This window comes from Apis dorsata, unplaced genomic scaffold, assembly GCF_000469605.1.
Source record: "Apis dorsata unplaced genomic scaffold, Apis dorsata 1.3 scaffold_194, whole genome shotgun sequence".
Classification (NCBI taxonomy): Eukaryota; Metazoa; Arthropoda; class Insecta; order Hymenoptera; family Apidae; genus Apis; species Apis dorsata.
This window is the reverse complement of record NW_006263478.1, coordinates 1512851-1520244: the sequence shown is the minus strand read 5'-3', so window position 1 is coordinate 1520244 and position 7394 is coordinate 1512851.

The window sequence follows — 7394 nt, the reverse complement described above, 5'->3', positions numbered from 1 at the left end:
TTCTTTTTTTTTTTTTTGGTAGGAGATGATTTTGTGGTTTGTTGGTCGCTTACACTCGAAAGTGGAAAGGAAAATTTTAAGAAAGAGGGGAACGTTGTAATTGCAATGGTATCTTGTTAGTAACGAAAGTGGAAGGGATGGATTATTTCGTTTTTTTTGAAAGGAGACGATGATTTTGTGATTTTTCTTTTCTCCGTTTTTCCATGATGGAAGAAATTTTGAAATAGAAATGTTTTAATCCAATTATAATGCTTTTTGTATTTTAGAAGATTAAAGAATTTTGTTATTCTAAAAGTTTTTTTAGAAATGGAAAAAACTTTGAAACGATGATAGATTTATAGAATATGAATTATATAAATTCAATTCGTATTGAATCATCAATATTTTAATATTCATTAAATCATAAAATCTGAAAGAATAATATAATAAACAAGGATATCTATTAAATAAATATACTTTGTATTTAACAAGTCTATATTTTGACAATCACACAATTTATTATTACCTAAACAGCATCGTAACATATCGTGCAGACTACAAACATTCGTTACAAACATCAAACCACGTACTCTCGAGATCAATTGATACGTGGATAAAAAATATCAGGTACAAAACGATTGGAAAAAGAGAGAGAGAGACACACACAGAAAAAAAAGACAAAGGAGAGAAAGTTGGAAAGAAAAGCGTTAGAAAGAAAACATCCCCATATTTCGATGAATAGAGATACGTGGAGGAGGTTAAATAGAACGTACACCACGGAATAATGCGCACAGGCAGATGCGCCGTTTCCTGACTCCCTGACTCCATCTTGAATTATCTCATGCCGGATCCCTTCGTGACGAGCGCACCCCTCGCGCGGGAACATGGCTTAGGGGTTGCGCGTACACACGCTCGTCGGACGAGTGTACGAATTACGCGAAGAATCCGTCATAACCGACGTAATATTACGGAGATTGGATCTCTCGATCGTACACTGGATCACCCTATACCGGTTTCAACGAGCCTCTTCGATCGTATCAACCGCGGGGTGGATTTATTTCTTCTTTTTTTCTTTTTCTTTCTTCCTTCGAGTGGAGATAATATATAGTTGATGCGATAATATATAGTTTAGAAAGGAGGATTAATTTTTGAGGAATAATTGAGCAAAAGAGAGAGATGAAAGGGTTAATTTGAAATATCTGACGAATGAACGACGAAATATTTTTGAAGATATTATAACAGAATAAGTGAAAGATGGCTGGAATTATTTTTTTCCAAGTGTAAGAGAGTGGATAATTTTATGGATGTTAAAAATTATAGGGATTCAAGTTCATTTCATAAACCGTCGATTTGTTCGGACAACGAATGAAAGCATTCGACTTTGGCGAATGCTCGCCGAACCGTGGCTCGGTTTTTACCTTTGCCGCAATATGTCGAGAAGATTATCCGCGTAACTGTCCCGAGGAGTTTTCACAAAGCCACTCTATTCTTCGTTGCGATGGTATACGTGGATATATATATATATATAAACGGGAGAAGAAGAGGCACGAAAAAGAGATTCGAGTCGCTTTGTCAAGAAGGCAAATGCAACTAAACGGTCCGTAATAGGGCCGGAATCAAAATACAATTGTTTAGGGGTGCGCTGGGAAAGATGTTCACAAAAAGAGACGAATCTATCGAAGCTTTTTCTTTTCTTTTTTTTTTCTTTTTTTTTTTTACTTTTGAGGAGCTCGAAATAAGCGTGAAAATGGAACATAATATTCTCTCTGTAATTCGTTCTTTTCTAAGAGCACATAGATATAAATTCCTTTTTTGTTTAATTTGAATTGAACATTGTATTTATCTGAAAATTATTAAATATAATAGGCAAAATTTATCTCGTTCTTTTCTTTTTTTTTATCTTATCGTTTTTTAATTGAAATAGTAAAGAAAAATAAATTTGTCTAAACAACTGGTTACTTTTGTATCGAAACACAACTGTCTGGCATCGCACGATGAGCTTACAGAAACTGGTACTGAAATTCAGAGTGCTTGTGACCAGTGAATCGTACACACGAGGGGCTGTTGCCGTTTTAAGGGGACAAATTGGTGGTGGTAGCTTACATTGTGGAATATAATGTTATCGATCTCGTTTCATGCAAAATGGCATGTGATTATTCATTCATTCGAAATGTAATCCTTAACTCGATTGAAGTTAAGTATTTTATTTAAAAGATCAAAATTTATTTATCCTTTTCTTTAATGAAAAAATATAAATTTTATCGACATATTGAAAGATATATATAAAACAATATTTCGTTTATTATTCATTTTGAAAGTTGAAAAATATATTGTTACAATACAGATATTGTCTAAAAGTTATAAGGTATAACCATTGAAAAAGATATTGATTTTACTTTATGTAAAGAGTTAATAAAGATCAAAAGAACATAAAAGTTCCGAAAATTAAAAGTTAATTTTGACGTTTGACAATAAAGTCCAGGTAAACTTTTATTGCCAAATTGTAACTTTTAAAGTAAAATTTACTTTTAACTGTGCAAATATCTTTCATACCGTCCAAAACATGTTTATATATATAACTAACTTGTAAAGGTAATAAATATAATTATATTATTTGTCAAAACACGCCTTTCAGGATAGTTACTGACATAACAAAAATATAACTGTAACCTATTTAGAAAATTTTTCATATTTATCCGAAATCCAGTAATTCTTTCCGTTTTCAAAAATACCTAAATAAAATATTTCAAAAGTCTTAATATTTATCTTATTCTCTTTGTCGTATTTAAAACCACATCGTAAATATAGAAACGCGTTTATTTAGACATAAATTAACTTTATCCTGTAACAAAAATTTCTGTATCAATCCAAAGAGTTTTATTGCTTTCTTTTCACTCAAAACTAAAGTCAAATAAATAATAGAATATTTGAAAAATGTGAACATGAAGAAAAATAGAAAAAAAAGGATAATAATAAAATATCAAAAGGAAATTGTATAGCTCAAAAATTCTCAATATCTTACCATTTTACCGAAATCTATTTCGTGACACGCACAAATTATTTTTATCCTCCTGTGAAAACAAAATCCTCCTTCTCCAAGGAATCATCTTCAAACACACACAGGTAAATTTCAACAGATAAGATTTCAGTAATAGGGTCAATAGGACATAAGCAATACAAAGCCAGTTTATAAGCAGTTTACAAGCACCATCCCTAATTCGTGCTACGAATATCGTCGTTAATTCGAACGGATTACCTGTGTCCAGACAAAGAGATGTATCGATAACGAGTTGACAGGTGGTTCATAGTCACTTAGAAACAATAATAAAATACCTCTTAAAAATGGTTGAAAAACGGTAATTAGAAACTGAGAGAAAAAAGAGAGGGAGAGAGAAAGAGACATAAATAGAGTCTCGTGCTTTAGCAGCTTTAAATCCAAAAACTTGCGAGCTCAGGTAAATTTCTTGCTCTCGTCTTATTTCGCCGCTATCTCGTCATCTACGCACGGGGTGCAGGAGAGAACGTGGCAGTTGCAATAATCCTGAGGCCTAGCCTATTCAACTGTTTGCGCCTTGTTTTACTGGTATTGCATTTAACAAGGTTTCGAGAGGTTTCGTCTCTTTGGATTATAAACAAAGGGCCGATCGAGATGTTTCTGGCATCTGTTTTGTAGGAAGCAAAAGGAAGACTTCGTTACACCCTCTTTAGAATAATAATTCTTTCAAGATGAATGGACTGAGGAATATAATACAATTTTTAGTTTCGTTAATTGATTTTATTCCAAGTATATGGAAGATAATTATTAAATCAATTAATTATCCCATCGAAAAAGATTTAATCTTTACAAAAAGTAACATCTAGTTCTACGGTATCGAGGATCAAAGCCCTGTATTTAAGCGTGAAAAGACGCTGGACCCTGCTAAGTCCAGGCGTGTTCCGGGCCAAGGAGCAAGAGATCTTGCAAAATTAGGTTGACATTTTCCTGGTCGAAGCGCCTTCTCGTTCATGGGATCATTGGAGCAAGTGATAATCCCATACCGATCATACGGTCGACTTGGCAGACACTATGGAATACTCGGCGAAAATACTCGGTCAAAATTTCCAGCCAGCCTCGAGATCTAAAAAGAGAGACGCAAGGGCAGAAGAGCGGCAAGCACCGCGTTAATGGAGGATAAGCTCGTGCTTCTGGACTGACTCTGTTTCTGTTCCTTGGATATACTATAAGAAAGACTTTTATGAACTTCACCTGCCCGTCCCTCTAAATCTTTTTCAACCCCCTACCGTCTTCCAACAATGAATTTTTCCAATTTTTCCAACGGGTAATTGTAAAAAATGATACACTTTCTGTGTTCCAATTTTATTACGCGATAAAACACGTTTTACTCGAAATGAGGTGTAATTAAATGAATTTGTAAATGCAACAAATTTCAGAGGATATATTTAGTAGAAAAAAAAGAAAAATGTTCACTTTAATCTTATCTATCGAATCTTCATTTTCATTTCACTTCGTAAAATTATTAAAAGATTATCGATCAAGTTGTACATAGTATCTTAATTTTATAATAATCATTTATCTAATCATTTTCTTTCTCACGTATTTAATTTATTTATTATTTATTATCTCTCTTCATAAATCGAACTAGCCATTAATTCACGCGCTTAATCAGTGAAATACACACGCGTTTTAACACATCGTACATCATGCTCGAAAGCACCACCCTCGATTCGTGGCTCGCGTGATGCACGAAATCGTTTTATCTTCGCCGCGATTAGAACAATGACGAATTGGCGCAAACGACCTGTTGCTCCTTCATCTAAACAGGAGCCGGCGATATTATTTCATACAACGTTTTGTGGGAAACGCGGAACATATGGTTGGATCGATACAAGCGGGAGAGAATCATCGATACCCCCGCGTTTTACCTGAACGACGAGGGTGGAAAGTGGGTATCCTGTCTGATGAAACGCGGTAAAAACCGCCATATGCGGAATTATTGCCTCATGTGAACGATAGCGCTCTCTTTGGTTAAATATGATTTGACATGGGAAACTGTAAACTCGTCAGGGACTCGCTTCTATCGATTTATGAAAGAGATCGTGCGGAAAATTTGAATTTGCTCAAAGTTTAAAGTTGTTTGAAATCGTTTGAATCTGTTTGAAAGCTACGTCATGGAAATTTTTAATCATTAAAATGAAGTATCTGATGTCAGAATTGAAACAAAGATGACCTTTACTTAAAGATATATTTGATATATTTAACTACTTATACGACTTTGTTCTTACAAAGTGATAAAGAATATTATATCTGACGTCATATGACGTTCAACAGAATATTATTGGATTCAACGAAACTTGATCGTGTTCCTCAACCGTGAGAATTCACATGTCGAATCACTATTGTTATTGATTTGTTGCGCGATCTCGATAAAAGGAAAGAGGGGAGAGGGAAAGAAGAGAAAGAAAAAAAGAAAAGATTCTGTAAACGAGTCAGGAATTTGAAAAGCAAAAGAAGACGCGCAACGCGTCTTTCGTCTCGTCTCGAGACGTTAACGTTCGTTAGTCGGGCGGAAGTTCACTGTTATGAAAATCAGTTGTCGGTTAAAAGGAGGATGGAACGATGAAACGCAACGAACGCTTACGTTATGGACGTACGTTTTCTTTCTCCCGATGGAAAGTGGGCGTTCACCGAAGTGACAAGTAGCTGCACCGGCTAGCGGATCAGAAATCAGAGACGCTACCACCTCGAGGGGTTGAAAAGGAAGGCGAAGAAACTCCTTGAGAGTAGTACCTTACAAGACGGTGGATCCATCCTGGGCGGGAACATCCGGCCTCTGGTTACGCATTCACCTCGTCCAAGAACTATGAAAGTGCTCCTCGTTATTTTACCGGTGGAAAAGGAGGACAGTTGGTGGGAATCTCTCTCGTCGAGTCTTGTTGAATAAACTTTTCTCTCTTTCTCTCTCTCTTTTTCTCTTCTTTTGTTCACGCGAGTGGTAAAAAGTTGATAATTTTCTTTTTTTTTTTATACCGGTCAAAGGACGAAATTATGGAACTTGTTTCATTTTTTGTATTGAAATATTTGACAATTTATTTAAAAGTGGAGGATTTGTAAGTTTCAAGGAATATGTACAAAAGAGAAGGGGATTTTTGTCATTTTATTAATAAAACTATGTTTTTTTTTTTCTATAAACTTCTCTTTTCGTTCTCAAAACACAGAAAAATAAGTTTTCATTTTCCCCTTTTCTTTACCTTTTCCTAAAAATTATAAAAAATTCCTTTCGAATGTTTTATCGATCAGCTAAATCTTTTCCAGTTCCAACCAACAATATACAACGTTCATCCTCCATCTCAACGGTCTATCATCGAATACAAAGTATAATATTGAGCGGGGGCACATTTTCCACCATGCGTTTACGCATTCAGTATGGCGGATCCATACTGTTTCGGGGACAACCACTCCCAGTTCTTCCATGAAAGGGCAAAAAGAGACGTCTTCTTGTCTCCTAAAGGAACGAAAAAGATCCCTTAACGCTCTTGCCTTCGACTATAGCATCGCCTACCCGCACTGACTGTGAGCGAACTTTTCAATGGCCGCCCTGAAAAAGCACAACAGCCCGGCCAGTGACGTAACTCGAGCCCTCTGTCAGCCTCTGACAGTGCTGATGCTCGATTCTTTGTCAGCCTACTCGCTGGCCTCACCTACTTACTTACTCACTTCATCTCTTCCTTCTCCTCTCCCATTAGCTATCTCTCCGCCTCACCCTATCTCTACTGCATTCTCTGTGAAATCGTTTCTCGCGAATCCTATTCGCCTTACTTTTCATCGGAATTTGGAAAATTTAATTTGACGTATATCATGCACAAGAAATATATAAAATATACAAAACAGTTGATCGTTCTTTATTAATCTCGATTAACTCGATGCTTTGAATTATCATTTTTTTCATTATTCAAATGAACGAAACCATATCATTTTGTAAAATAATATATTAAAAATTTGAATCGGAGACAATTTTGGTTTCTGGTATAATTACATATATAGCGAAGGATTCACGGTTCTTAAATTCAAATTCTCTTATACACGATTATATCAAATTAAATATTAAAATCAATAATAATCTTTGCGTGATATTATAGATTCAATATTCGTTAAAAAAAGAAAAATTAATCTCGAGAGTTTTAAGAAATTCTTACGAGATGATCGTGCACCTTACACGATTCGACAAATCATCGCGTTACCCAAGTAAAAAACTGTTAGAGAGAAGTACGCGGAGTAAGTTCGTTTTTCAGGTATGCGCGATCCCGTGCAACGCCCCGTAATATAGAATTCTCCCTTTCCCTTTTTTTTTTCCTTCGCCTCACCCCGTCCCCTGTTATTATTCCCCGTGTCCTATTCTGTTAAGAGAGGCCCGCAC